This window comes from Staurois parvus, unplaced genomic scaffold (assembly GCF_062004578.1).
Source record: "Staurois parvus isolate SC_StPar_1 unplaced genomic scaffold, SC_StPar_1.0 ptg000011l, whole genome shotgun sequence".
Taxonomy (NCBI): Eukaryota; Metazoa; Chordata; class Amphibia; order Anura; family Ranidae; genus Staurois; species Staurois parvus.
Window position 1 is genome coordinate 19,622,639 of NW_028317807.1, and position 15,008 is coordinate 19,637,646.

The 15,008-nt window shown below is 46.3% G+C and overlaps 1 protein-coding gene across 1 annotated transcript in view; it reads left to right on the forward strand.

Annotated features, from left to right (window-relative positions):
* Positions 1-4,140: 4,140 nt before the first annotated feature.
* PIKFYVE (phosphoinositide kinase, FYVE-type zinc finger containing) overlaps positions 4,141-15,008 on the forward strand; it is a 249,768-nt gene continuing 238,900 nt past the window's right edge. Inside the window, exon 1 of the mRNA XM_089671594.1 lies at positions 4,141-4,311. The gene's annotated coding sequence lies outside the window, so the exon portion shown is untranslated. The remainder of the gene's footprint in view (positions 4,312-15,008) is intronic.

Genomic DNA, 15,008 nt, shown 5'->3' on the forward strand with positions numbered 1-15,008 from the left:
GTATGCTGACACAATAAGAGTTCCCTTCACTAGAACTAAGGGGCCAAGCCCAACCCCTGAAAAACAACCCCACAAAATAATCCCCCTCCACCAAACTTGACACTTGGCACAATGCAGTCAGGCAAGTACCCTTCTCTTGGCAACTGCCAAATCCAGACATGCCCATCAGATTGCCAGACAGAGAAGCATGATTTTTCACTCCAGAGAGCATATCTTCACTGCTCTAGAGTCCAGTAGTGGCATGATTTACACCACTGCATCGGGCGCTTTGCATTGCACTTGGTGATGTATGGCTTGGATGCAGCTGCTCTGCCATGGAAACCCCATTCCATGAAGCTCTCTACGCACTGTTGTTTTGCTGACCTGAGACCACATGAAGTTTGGAGGTCTTTAGCTATTGACTCTGCATACTCTGCACTTCAGCATGCGTTGACCCCGCTCTTTCATTGTACGAGTTGCTGTTGTTCCCAGGTGCTTCCACTTTGTTATAATACCACTAAAAGCTGACCGTGGAATATTTAGCAGCAAGGAAATTTCACAGATGGACTTATTGCACAGGTGGCAACCTATCACGGTACTATGCTTGAATTCACTGAGCTCCTGAGAGCGACACATTCTTCCACAAATATTTGTAGAAGCAGTCTGCATGTGTAGGTGCTTGATTTTATACACTTGTGGCCATGGAGGTGATTGGAACACCTGAATCCAATGATTTGGGGGGTGTCCCAATACTTTTGGCAATATAGTGTACATTCCACATTAATAATTATGCTACCAAAATAAGTGTCTGCTGTAAATTGCCTCCAGCATTGTTCCTGTTCTTCTTGCTGGAGGCTGCCATTTTGCTGAAGCCCAGAGTTCCTGAGCAGCAGTAAATCTGTAGGCTGTCGGCAGATCGGCCTCTACAAATTCAGCACAGTAATATCAGATAAAAAAGTGTCACACAACACAGTACTCACTTAGATATCAACAACAATGCATGTATAAGCTCATGTCTTTAAGTGCATAGCAGGGGAGGACTGACAACTCATGGGGCCCCCGGGCAATAGGGGATCATTGGGCCCCTGTGTCCTCGCCCACACCCAAAAAAGCCTATGAAAAAAACAATGAAAGGTACCAGGGGCATCTCATGGGGCCCCCTACTGACCCCGGGCCCGAGTGCTCGAATGGTCAGTCCGCCCCTGAGCACAGGACACAGGATGTAACAAATAAATGGCTGTTAAAATCCACTAGCCTTCTTACTGTAACCAAAAGATTCTACTATGTAAAAGAAAAGTCCAATAATGCAGTCCCTTTTACATGTTTCCACTAAATGCTGTGCTTTTTGCAATCCTAATATATTCTTATTGTGAATTAAAAAAAAAGTGCAGAGGGTTCCACCACTATTCACAATCCACTCTCACCTTACTATTTGGACCTATTTGGTAAAGAAAAGGTCACATATGCATTCCCCTTTAAGGGGTTCACCCCAGGGCACCCCTGCTCTCCCACAGTCCTCCTCAGTGTTTCTTGGATGTTTTCTCTCCAATACCACAACAACCTGTAAGCCTCCTCAGCTCAAAAAAGAAAGGCTTGGTTAGTGTAATACCATACAACACTATAAACTGTATTAAAAGCAAGAAAATGCATTACACTCACAAATAAAGTGCACTAAAAGAGTAGTGCACCACCTTAAAAACATTTTGCATATAAGGTGCTGTGTTCCTTAAAGTTCAGACTCCCGTATCACATAATCCAGCATATATTCAGCCTCACTTCCTGGCGGGCGTGATGACGTCACTAGGCCCCACGCTGATGTGTTTTATCACAATCACGTGATTTTTCACAGGGTTTTAAACCCTTTTGTTTTTATTCATACAAATATGCTCTATGAACCACTCCTTAACATTATTAAGGGGTACAGCACTGGCTTACTGCAACTGGTTCTTGTGTGTCTTACTGTTGCAGGTCCCCGGCACAGCCATCTTGGATACGGTAGCTGGCTCTGGCTTCCTGAAAAACCACAACTGACTCCCCACTGCACATGTGCAGGCTAGCTGTGGTACGTGGTGAATGGACCTGCAGCCTTCTGGGACATGCGATGTGTATGAGGAAGCTGAGGGAGGGGAGGAGTCAGGGCAAGGGGTGTCATCCCCACCTAGGTGAGGGTTGAGAAAGTGGAACTAGGTACTGAAAAAAAACAGCATGCACCCCGTGTGCGGCACACAGGAGCCACGGCACAAAGCTCTAAAAGTACAGCACGGGTATGCCGTCCTTTCAGAGCACGTGTGCTAGGGTTGCCACCTCATCCCTCTAAAACCTAACACATATTAACCACTTGCCCTCCTGAGGATTTACCCCCCTTCCTGACCAGCCCATTTTTTGCGTTACGGCGTTGCGTTACTTTGATTGACAATTGCGCGGTCATGCAATGCAGCAGCAAAATGAAATTTACGTCCTTTTTTCCCACAAATTGAGCTTTCTTTCGGTGGTATTTGATCGCCTGTGCGATTTTTAATTTTTGCTCTGTAAAAAATAAAAGACCAACAATTTTGAGAAAAAAACTATTTTGTTTGACTTTTTGCTATTAAACATGTCCAGTAAAAAAAATTCAAAAATCAAATATTGTCATAAATTTACACCAAAATGTATTCTGCTACATGTCTTTGCTAAAAAAACAATCCCAATACGTGTAAATTAATTGGTTTACATGAAAGTTATAGTTTTTACATTATATATATACTGGGATTTTTTTTTTTTTTTTACTAGTAATGGCGGCGATCAGTGACTTATAGCGGGACTGCGGCGGACATTCTGACACTGACTTGTCAGTGACTTGGTGTCACCAGGGGCGAACTGACCATTTGGGCACTCGGACACTGCCCGAGGGCCCAGGGTCAGTAGGGGCCCAATGAGATGCCCTTAGTACCTTTCATGGGCTTTTTTGGGTGTGGTTTGAGTGTGGGTGAGGACACAGGGGCCCTATGAAAATAAAGTAAATCCTGAGGACGGTGAGTGGTCGATGGGCGTAAATCTTGAGGACGGTGAGTGGTCGATGGGCGTAAATCTTGAGGACGGTGAGTGGCCGATGGGAGGTAAATCCTGAGGAGGGTGAGTGGCCGATGGGAGGTAAATCCTGAGGAGGGTGAGTGGTCGATGGGGGTAAATCCTGAGGAGGGTGAGTGGTCGATGGGGGTAAATCCTGAGGAGGGTGAGTGGTCAATAGGGGGTAAATCCTGAGGACGGTGAGTGGCTGATGGGGGTAAATCCTCAGGAGGGTGAGTGGCCGATTGGGGTGAATCCTCAGGACGGTGAGTGGACGATGGGGGTGAATCCTGAGGAGGGTGAGTGGTCGATGGGGGTGAATCCTGAGGAGGATGAGTGGTCGATGGGGGTGAATCCTCAGGACGGTGAGTGGACGATGGGGGTGAATCCTGAGGAGGGTGAGTGGTCGATGGGGGTGAATCCTGAGGAGGGTGAGTGGTCGATGGGGGTGAATCCTGAGGACGGTGAGTGGTCGATGGGGGTGAATCCTCAGGACGGTGAGTGGACGATGGGGGTGAATCCTGAGGAGGGTGAGTGGTCGATGGGGGTGAATCCTGAGGAGGGTGAGTGGTCGATGGGGGTGAATCCTCAGGACGGTGAGTGGACGATGGGGGTGAATCCTGAAGAGGGTGAGTGGTCGATGGGGGTGAATCCTGAGGAGGGTGAGTGGTCGATGGGGGTGAATCCTGAGGACGGTGAGTGGTCGATGGGGGTGAATCCTGAGGACGGTGAGTGGTCGATGGGGGTGAATCCTGAGGACGGTGAGTGGTTAATGCAGATAAGGCACTAATGAGTTTAATGACCGTCTTCATCAGCCACAGCACCCGTGTAATAAATGTGTTTTTAAGGCGATAGCCCCATTTTATACATTTGTCCTGAAGTGTGTCTCCCGCTCATCCTAGAAAGTTGTGAGTACACATGACAATGTAGCGAATTATTCAGAAATAAATACTTGTCCAGCTTTATTTATTTTCAGACAAACAATGCACATCGTTTCAATGTTGTAAACTAACCCGCAAGCCTCTGCTTTCTATACGCTCTGTGCGATTGATCGGCGTGTTGATTGCTCTGGCCTGCTCTTCCTTCGATTGCGCTGCCTGGCTTCGAGAGCTCAGCTGTTGGCTGGCCGGGAACAGGAAGAAGGTGGCCTGAGAATCGCTGGATGGTCCTCAGTGCACAGGAGGCGCTCCCCGGCACTCCTCCGATCCTCAGCATCAGGTGTCGCTCCCAGGGTTCTGCTGGGTACTCTGCATGAAGCTCGGAAGGTATTGCCGCAACACAGACCAGGTAACAGTGGCGGGGCCTCTGGACTCCTAGAATGGACGCAGAGCATTGGAAATGTCATGTGAGCGCCGACAAATGTGCTGACTGCCTATTGCGGCTTCCTCCGAGTTCCTGCATCCTTGTACAGTCCACTGTCACTGCTCTGCCTGGACCTCCATACACTGGGCATCACTGGGGGGAGGCAGGGAGCTCAGCTTGTCCTTGTAATCAGGATTCCTCTGAGTAAGGCTGGCCATACACTATACAATTTTCTCTCCGAATTCCTTCAACTATGTAGTGCAAGGGCCTATTTAGATACAATTGAAAGTATTGTTAAAGTTTGATCTCCTATTATATGTTTTTTGGTAAATCTAAAGAAAAATTCTCAAGAAAAGTGTGCAATGTATGGCCAGTCTTAGTAATGATCTAATAATCACACACCATGGCACCAAAGGGTGTAAGTGAGCGATAATTGTCTATAAAAGAAGTGATTGGATTCTGCTGGTGAGTCGCACATTGTGCAATAGAGTCCAACTCCTATCTAGGCAATCATTTGGGCGACACAGCACTCGCCCAATCTGCAAATTGTCTTTTGAAGTAGAACCATAGGCAAAACTTTTTTAATTCAGGACTAAGGGAGGGTTATACCTCACTTTTTTTTCCCCATGGTTGTCCCATTGTGGAGATTTCCCTCCACTACCTGTCTGACAGCTAAAACAGGAAGTGAGGAGATCCCTGCAATTTAACAGAATTCCTTGGGGATCCCCAGGTCCCTAATGGAAAATGTCCTATTACGTTTCTGGAGGCAACCTGAAATGTGGGATTTTCTTTTACTTTCACTTTCAATGATAATTGTAAACAGGACACATAGAGAGGGTGTTGATATCCTTAACAGTGGCACTGACTTCAATAACAACCTCATAGTTCTAATCCTTCTCTTCTCTGCGCAAAACTTTAAAGTATAACTAAAGGCAAAACTTTTTTTTAAGGATAAGTTCACCTTTTATCTAACATGTTACACCCGTCTTCAGAGTGTTAGTGCTGCAGCTCCCTACTGTGACAGCACACCAGGGATCTTCTACCTCTGATTGCTGCCACAGGTCAAAAAGACTCGGATGTGCAGGGTTGTGTCCACAGCATCACTCTGTGAATGAGGAACTACAACTACCCACAGTCTTTGTGGCTGTCCAGTTGTGTTTATCGATGAACTACCATAGCACTGTAAGGGGGGAGAGGTTCTTTCTCTGCTTGTCACCAATGTAATGGAGATGGTTTCCTACTCCACTGACCACCAATGTACAGGTGGCGGGGGTTGCACTGACCACCAATGTATGGGGGTAGGGGTGTCCTTCTGCATCAAACACCAATGTAAGGCTTCATGCACTCGGGGCGTTCTCATACCACTGGTAACGTTAGCTGTGCAAAGTCACGTTAAAGTTTTTCAGCGTATTTGCATTAGCATTTAGCAGTGTCTTTCCGCGTTTGCGGTTTTCGTTTTTTCTTTTTTTGGCAAAAAAAGTCCCAAAACGATGATGGTTTGCGGCGTTTTACTGCGTTAGAGCGTTTTTACAGCTAAAAAAAAACTCTAGAAACCCACTAGTCCTGTTTTTTTTTTTTTTTTTTTTTTTTTTTTTTTTTTTTTTTTCCCAGCCAAAAAACATTGATTACAGTCTGTGTGTATGGACGCATATAGGATAACCTGCTGGGGGGGTTTACTGGCTGTAGAAAAAAATGCCAAAAACAGCCACTGTAAAAATGTCAACTATGTATGCGGACTAAGGCTGGCCATACATTATACAATTTTCTTTAGAAAATTGCTTTAGATTTACCAAAAACCAAATAATATGAGGTCAAACCTAAAGAACACTTTCAATTGTATCCAATTAGGCAGGCCCTTGCACTACACAGTTGAAGGTAAATCTAAAGGAAATTGAACAGAAAATTGTATAGTGTATGGCCAGCCTAAGGCTAGGTTCACACTCATGCGGTACATCACATGCGACTTGTGAGCGGTGTGACTTGAGCCATACATTATGTATGACTCAAATTGCACCGCATCCACACCAATAAGGTGTAAGACCCTTTTTTGGGTCCGCACTAGAATCGGATTGCATGGGTATTCTCACCTATGCGATCTGATTCTGCACATTGCACCGTGTTTTGCGGACCGATTTCAGTGTGTTAACATACACACCTGCAGTGGTTTGCATAACCGGGGTGCGATTCTGATGCGGTGCGCAATTCGCACAGAAAATGCTGCAAATTCAGGACCGCATCAGTGTGAACCCAGTATGAAGGGAGATTTCTGTACTTCCCACACCTGTGCAGAATCACTGCTGGTTTTACTGGTTTTCTGATTAATATTACCCACTTGCTTTTTTTTTTATTTTTTTTTTATTTTTTTTTACAGTAGATAATTACTTAGAACCACTAAATATGATATATTTCCTGAAAGCAAAGGCCCTGGAGAAACAAAAATGGCGGTTTTTGCAATTTCATTTTTGTCACATATTTGTGCAGCGGTTTATCAAGTGCACATTTTTAAAAAAAAAAAATACACTTTAATATATTTTAGTTTATCCAAACACAATAGAATACCCAATTTTTAGTAAAATGTAAAGCTAAACAGTAAAATGTATAATGTAACAATGGTCAACAGGACAAATAGAGATGCCAAATCTTAGGGACACTGCACTAAATCCTGATGGGTGTACTTCCCCCATTCTATCCAAAGCTCTGGCAAGATGATTTTCAATAAGGCAAATAAAACTTTTTAGGCAGCAGGATGTGGTGACATGAAAACGATGTCATGGAATAGCTTGTAAATCTGCAAAATATGGGACTCTTGCACAGTGTGTACATTATCATTTCATTGCTCTGTTTTGATATAACCGTGATTGAAAAACATTAGATAAGTCATCGTTCACAATTGCAGCCAAAGGGTGATAAAAAATAAGTGGTTCTGCAACAGTTTTACCACCCCTGACACCCATCTTAAGCTGCAGTGCATCCAGACAGGGTGGTACACATGCTGTGGCAAATAGTATACTCTGTGTCGCATCGTGGGCAGTATCTCCACAAAACGTGACCCATTCATGTGAATGTACCTTGCTGTAACTGGGTGTAATGCATGTGATTTTGGGGCAGCTGTGCGGACAGTTCAGGGTTAAAACGGGCAATGCGAAGGTACCTATCACTTCACAGCCACTTGTTGAATGCCCTGTGAAAAACATTTTAACAGGGACTGCTTTTCAGAAGGGCAGCAAGGACTGTTGCACGTGTAAACAAGCCATAAGAGCAGCTATAGACAAAAAAGCACAAACTATTTTGCACCTTGTAAAAGTAAGCTATTTCTAGAATTCAAATGTGTATTTAGCACTTCTTAAGATATATATATATATATTTTTTTTTTAATGTGAAATTACTGGGATGCAGAGTGTGCAAGTAGAGAGGTGGCAGGTCCTCTTGGCTTGTGATGCTGTGATTGGATTTGGAAGGGTTTCCCTGTCACATGAATCATTTTGTCAGAGCTTTCCTGGATGGTTGTTTCCATGCAATAGCAGCTTGCAATTGTTTTTCAGCAAGTTGTCAATTCTGTATACTGTAGGTGTTATTTGTGTCTGGTGCTTGCCAGCTTAGTGAATGTAAGGGACCTCAAGTGTAGCCTCCAACATGTCCAGTGGGCCACACAAGTTTAGTTTTCCTAAATTGTGTGGCCCACTGGACATGTTGGAGGCTACACTTGAGGTCCCTTACATTCACTACTGCAGTAAAACATATGTATGTCTCACTGTGTTACTGCAATGCATGGTGACCTGTGCACCGTCGTGTGTTCATATGTTGGGGTGCCTTTTTATTTTTGAATGACGCCCCAGCTCACTGTCACACAAGCCGGCAACACTCCACTGCAGTGCTCCATTATAATCTAAAGAAGATTTTACAATGTATGGTCATTGATAGTGATCAACAACACTACCATCAGTCCCACCCCTCACGCCAGGTTACTAGGTATAATCCTACCTGTCCTTTCAGCCCCAGGTCCAATCACTGACAAACCCATGTAGACTTCACCTCCGCAACATCTCCCAGATATGACCGTTCCTAACCTCGGAAACCACTAAGAAACTCATCCACTCCCTTATTATATCACGCCTCGGTTACTGTAACTCCCTCCTCACTGGCCTGCCTCATCGCAGGCTATCCCCACTCTAGTCCATCATGAATGTTGCTGCCAGACTCATTCACCTTACTAACCGCTCTATATCTGCCACCCCTCTCTGCCAATCCCTCCACTGGCTTCCAATTGCCCAACGGATAAAATTCAAAACACTAACACTGATGTATAAAGCCGTTCATAACACTGCCCCTAACTACATCACCGACCTTGTCTCTAAATACCACCCAAACCGTACTCTCCACTCCTTGCAAGACCTCCTACTCTCTAGCTCCCTTGTCTCCTCCTCCCATGCTCATCTCCAGAATTTCTCACGGGCTTCACCCATCCTCTGAAACTCCCTACCCCAAGCTATCAGGCTACTCTGCTCACTTTTAGGCGCACTCTGAAATCTCATCTCTTCAGGGAAGCCTACCCAACCCTGGTTAACTACTGGAATTTCCTACTCCCCCCAACCACTCCATCCCCCACAGCTAATTACCTCTTGTACCACTTTCCCTCCCTCCTAGATTGTAAGCTCCAAGGATCAGGACCCTCTAATCCCTCTTGTATTGAACTGTATTGTTGCTGTATTGTCTCCCTCCATAATGTAAAGCGTTGAGCAAACTGTCGGCACTATATAAATCCTGTATGATAATAATGTCCAGCAGTAATATCTGCTCGTATATAACGGACATATGTTCGTCCATAGTCATTTAATTGTTAATAAATCTTGTGTGAGCCCCCAAATGTTTAAATTTCTGTTACGTTGTAATGTGTGTGCTTAGTTTTTTTGTATTTTAGTAAAAGTGATAAAGGCAATCTGTAGCAGTACATCAATTTATATTCAGAAAACTTTAGGTATGAGCCGATAGGAAGGTGAATGGGTAACATTTCTGGGAGACAGCTCTCCAAGAATGGACACTGTTCCTGGGAATCAGGATTATTCCTGACAGCTGAAATATCTAGGTGTGCTCTCTTGTATCTGATGTAGTGATATAGCAGCATGCTCAGCCCTGTGGATATTCTCTGATGTGTGGAGATAAGGGCCCTCTGCTCGGACAGGCAGAGTGACATTTAGGTGATCGGGCAGAAAATGAGGTGTAACTAATGACTGGTAACTGGAGGGAGCTGGTACCAGGAAGATCTAGACAGCCAAGTGTCACCTAGCTGACAGGTTGGGTGCCTGCTGGGAGGGGAGAGCAGGGCCAAATGGCTCAATCTGCAAATGTTCTCTTTGGGTACATTATTATAGAGTATTTATATAGCACCAAAGGGTTTGCTCAGCGCTGTACATTAGAATGGGGGACAAGACATGAGACAATACAGTAGCAAAACAATACACGAGGGTTAGAGGGCCCTGCCCTTTCGAGCTTACAGTCTAGGAGGGAGGGGATGGTGATACAGGAGAAGATGGCTGTGGGGGATGGAATGGAGTAAGGAGTGGAGGGGATCGGCTGTTAGGTGAGGGTGGGGTAGGCTTCCCTGAAGAGATGGGTGTTCAGGTTGCGCCTAAAGGTGAGGAGGGTAGGGGACAATCTGATGGATTGAAGAAGTGAGTTCCAGAGGATGGGGGAAGCTCTGGAGAAGTCCTGCAGTCGGACGTGGGAGGTTGGAGACCAGGGAGCTAGAGAGTAGGAGGTCTTTTGAGGAGTGAAGATTACGGGTAGGGTGGTATTTGGGTATCAGGTTGGTGAGGTAGTTTGGGGCAGCGTATTGAATGTCAGTGTTAGTAGTTTGAATTTGATGCGTTGGGCAATCGGGATCCAGTAGAGGGAATAACAGAGGGGGTGGCAGAAGTGGATCGGTTGGTAAGGTGGATGAGTCTGGCTGCTGAGTTCAGGATAGACTGGAGCGGGGATAGCTTGTTTTGGGGTAGGCCGGTGAGAAGGGAGTTGCAGTAGTCCAGGCGTGAGATAAGGGAGTGAACGAGTTGTTTAGTAGTGTCTGGGGTTAAGAACGAGCGTATTTTGGAGATGTTGCGGAGGTGGAACCTGCATGCGGTAGTCAGCGATTGGGTATGGGGTTGGAAGGACAGGTTAGAGTCTAAGATGAGACCTAGGACCTTGGCTTGCGTGGTGGGACTGATGGTAGCGTTGTTGGCCATGATGGAGAGGGTGGGGGAGGGGTGGTGCGGGCAGGGGGCAAAATTAGCAGCTCGGTTTTGGAAAGGTTCAGTTTGAGGAAGTGGAGCGACATCCAGTCCGATATGTCGTTCAGTAGGTGGGTGATACGGGCGGAAAATGAAGGCGTGAGGGGTGGAGAGGTAAATTTGTGTGTCATTGGCGTAGAGGTGATAGTTGAAGCCATGGGAGTGCATGGGAGTGTGTCAGTTTGCAGAGGGAGGAGGTGTAGATGGAGAAGAGAAGGGGCCTGAGGACAGAGCCTTGGGGGACCCCAACAGAGAGGGGGAGGTGGCAGCATTATAGGTAATGCTGAAGGAGCGTTGGGATAGATAGGAGAGCCAGGAGAGAGCGGAGTCTCTGATGCCAAGGGAGTGTAATTTTAAGGAGGAGGGGGTGGTCAACTGTGTCGAAGGCCGCGGAGAGGTCGAGGAGTAAGAGGACAGAGTAGTGTCCATTAGCTTTGGCGGATAGCAGGTCGTTAGTGATTTTGAGTAGGTCGGTTTCGGCGGAATGTTGGGGGCGGAAGCCGGATTGTAGGGCATCGGGGAGGTTGTTGTCGGTGAGGTGGGCACTTAGGCGATTGTAAACAAAGTGCTCAAGAAGCTTGGAAGTGAATGGCAGCAGTGAGATGGGTCTGAGGTTGTTCAGATCAGTAGGGTCCATGGAGGGTTTTTTGAGTATGGGGGTGATGTGGGCGAGCTTTAGGGGGGAGGGGAATGTGCCAGTAGAGAGGGAGAGATTGAAGATGTGGGTGAGGGAGCACAGGATGGAGGAGGAGGGTGACCGGAGGAGTTGCGAGGGGACAGGGTCAAGGGGGCAAGTGGTGAGACGGGCTTTTGAGAAGACCTCCTCAAAGGTAGCAGGTCTGAAGGAGTGGAGTGTAGGGGAGGTGAAGCTGTGCGGGATGTTCGGTGTGGTGGGTGGGAGGGCGGTAGCGAGGTCAGAGGAGGGGAGAGTTGATGGGGCTATGGTGGGGGGAAGGCCAGGTGGGGAGGTGGGTTGAGCATTGGTGATGTCCTTACGGATTGCATTGATTTTATTCTGGAAGTGTTCGGCAATCTCGTGGGTGGTGAGTGAGGTACTGGGTGGGGGGGGGGGGGAGAGTAGGGAGTTGAAGGTGGAGAAGAGCCGGCGGGGATTGGAGGAGAGGGTGTTAATGAGGATTACGAAGTAGTCTTGTTTGGCTGCGTGGAGGGAGGAGGTGTAGGTGAGAAAGGCGGATTTGTAGAGGGAGAAAGCTTGGGGGGATCTAGTTTTGCACCATAGGCGCTCCAGTGCTGTTTAAGATTTTTTGTGTGGTCATTCTGCCAGGGTTGGAGTGGTCGGTGTCTGGTGCTGCGTGTGGTTGGGGGTGCCAACGAGTCTAAGGCAGCTGATAGCAGGTTGTTATACGCAGTAGTGGCCAGGTCAGGGCATGACAGTGGAAGGATACTGTCATGATTCATATGGTGTGATAGATAACTGGAGCAGAAGCTCAGGAGCTGATTGATTCAGTTCCTAGGCTTAGTGCTGGACTTCGGCTTGTACTAAAGCCTGCCAGAGCTGCTATCCCTCAGCATTCAGCCCACTGTGCTCCAGAGCTAATTTGAGGAGTTAAAATGGTTCTATAGGCAAGATATTTTTTACCTCTATGTATTTCTTGCCTTAAGGTAAAAAATGTCCCATTTGTTTGCGCCCCTACCACCCGCCATAGTACTTACCTGAGTTTTATCTTGATCCAGTGCTGTGCCCGTCTGCAGTAGCACTGCACTGTTTCTCTTTTCACAGGACACAAAGTAAGCAGCGGGAGCCTTTGGCAAGGTGGGGCCGTGCTTCGCTGTTTGTAGATATGAATGCACACAGCCTGGCTTGGGAGCGAGCCCACACATCTGCCACCATGGTAACTTTGCAGCAGTTGGTGTTAAAATGCATAAATCTGCAAACAGAATTTGAAGCAATTTAACCTAGGAGGTGTTCCAGGTAAAAGCTTTACTGCCTATAGAGGACCTTGGAGCCATACTTTTCATTGAATATACACTATAGATGAAGACCAGTCCTTCTGGTCTGTGGCCTGAGGAAATAAAGATAGTTGACCACAGTAACAGTAGTTTGGTGCAAACCCGACAGTGTATATGAGGTTCTTAAAATGCTGTGTACAAACAAGCATACTAAAAGTAAAGTCAAACTACTTTGCATTGTTCCAGGTCAGGGAATCAAGAGGTTCTAAAACCTTTAGAAATCCCAATTTTCAGACCACTACCATTTTCAGCAGAGTTGTTCAACAAAATGCCAGCCTATTGACACAGTTTTCCTTCAAGATTGTGTCAAGGGCTCTGTAATTCAAAATCAGCAAATTTAAATGTAGTAATATTTTAGTACACCTAATGGCTATTTATACTGAATTGCATATTAATCTGTTATTCTTTTGGATCAAGTAATTTTGTGGTTACTTTGGAAAGTTTAGACGCTGGTTTTGCACCAAAGCATGTGGTGAAACACGATGTTACAGTCCTGCCGTATTATAATAATGCAATTCTAGGATTGTATGTTATCATGACAGCTGATATTCTGACATTCTGGCCATGAACTGTTGTTCTGAATTGTAGAGCATGCTGCAATTTTTAAGCTTGTGGGGAATTTAAAGGACCCCCAAAATGATTTAGCCCTAGTTATCATTTGACTGGAAATCCACTTCCATCCAACTCTGGGACAAGAAAAGGCCAGCCTTTGTGAGGGGCAGCCCAAACTGCAAGGGTTAAATACTTGTTTTTGTTTAGAGGAATAAGGAGTAATACCATATTACTCCCCTCTGCAGGAGGGACTTTCAGGTGGGTGGCTGGTCCTGCAAAGCTTCAATTCTAAGATGCTCTGGCCAAAGTTGCATGCATACCTTCTCTGCATACAATACAGAGTTTGTAGTCCTGCATTGTATGTGATGGCACTCAGGGACCTCTCATAGCCTGGAGCACCAGAGTACTGGAGCCTGCTGTAGCGGCGGTAGGGTGAGTAATACAGTGTCTTCATCTTCTAAAATGCATCATAATTTTGTTTTAGATAGAAGATGCCTTTTGAGAGAGAGAGACATCTCCAAAAGTATTGGGACACCTGCCTTTACACACATGAACTTTAATGCCATCCCAGTCTTAGTCCGTAGGGTTCAAAATTTGAGTTTGGGCACCTTTTGCAGCTAGAACAGCTTCAACTCTTCTGGGAAGGCTGTCTACAAGTGTCTATGGGAATGTTTGACCATCCTTCCAGAAGTGCATTTGTGAGGTCGGGCATTGTCAGATGAGAAGGCCTGGCAAGCAGTCTCCACTCTAATTCATCCCAAAGGTGTTCTATCTGGTTGAGGTGCAGGCCAGGCAAGTTCCTCCATCCCAAACTCCTGTCTTTATGGACCTTGCTTTGTGCACTGGTGTGCAGTCATGTTGGAACAGGAAGAAGCCATCCCTAAACTGTTCCCACAAAGTTGGGAGCATGAAATTGTCCAAAATGTCTTGGTATACTGACACCTTAAGAGTTCCCTTTACTGGAACTAAGGGGCCAACCCCTGAAAAACATCCCCACACCATAATCCCCCTCCACCAAACTTGGCACAATGCAGTCAGGCAAGTACTGTTCTCCTGGCAACCGCCAAACCCAGACATGTCAATTGGATTGCTAGACAGGGAAGCGTGATTCATCACTCCACTGGTCTAGAGTCCAGTGGCGGCATGCTTTACACCACTGCATCTGACACTGTGCATTGCACTTGATGTAAGGCTTGGATGGAGCTGCTCGGCCATGGAAACCCATTCCATGAAGCTCTCTACGCACTGTTGTGCTAATCTTAAGGCCACACGAAGTTTGGAGGTATTTAGCTATTGACTCTGCAGACAGTTGGCGACTTCTGCGCACTGTGTGCTTCAGCATGCGCTGACCCTGCTCTGTCATTTTATGTGGTCTGCCACTTCGTGATTGAGTTGCTGTTGCTTCCACTTTGTTATAATACCACTAACAGTTGACTGTGGAATATTTAGTAGCAAAGAAATTTCATGGATGGACTTATTGCACAGGTGGCAACCCATCACGGTACGACGCTTGAGTTCACTGAGCTCCTGAGGGCAACCCATTCTTTCACAAATGTTTATAGGAACGGTCTGCATGCTTCATTGATTTCATACACCTTAGGGATGTTCAATTAATATCGCCTGATGCCTGGGGCATTTAGTTCTGGGCAGGTAGGTGGTTTTATTTATTTATTTATTTTGTGCCTTTAGCCCTGCTGAGGGCAAGCAGCAGGGCTTATCTGTCGGGTGGAAGCATTCGGGCGGCAGCACTGCTGCCTCATTGCTTCCACACAGCCCACAGTGCCAGCCGCCACCTCCCTGCCTGAATATGTCCCGGGTTCCACTTGCCCATCTGAGGGCCCGGGACTGGTTCAGTTTGTGCCAGCAGTATGCCAGTATAGAGGAGAGAAGAGA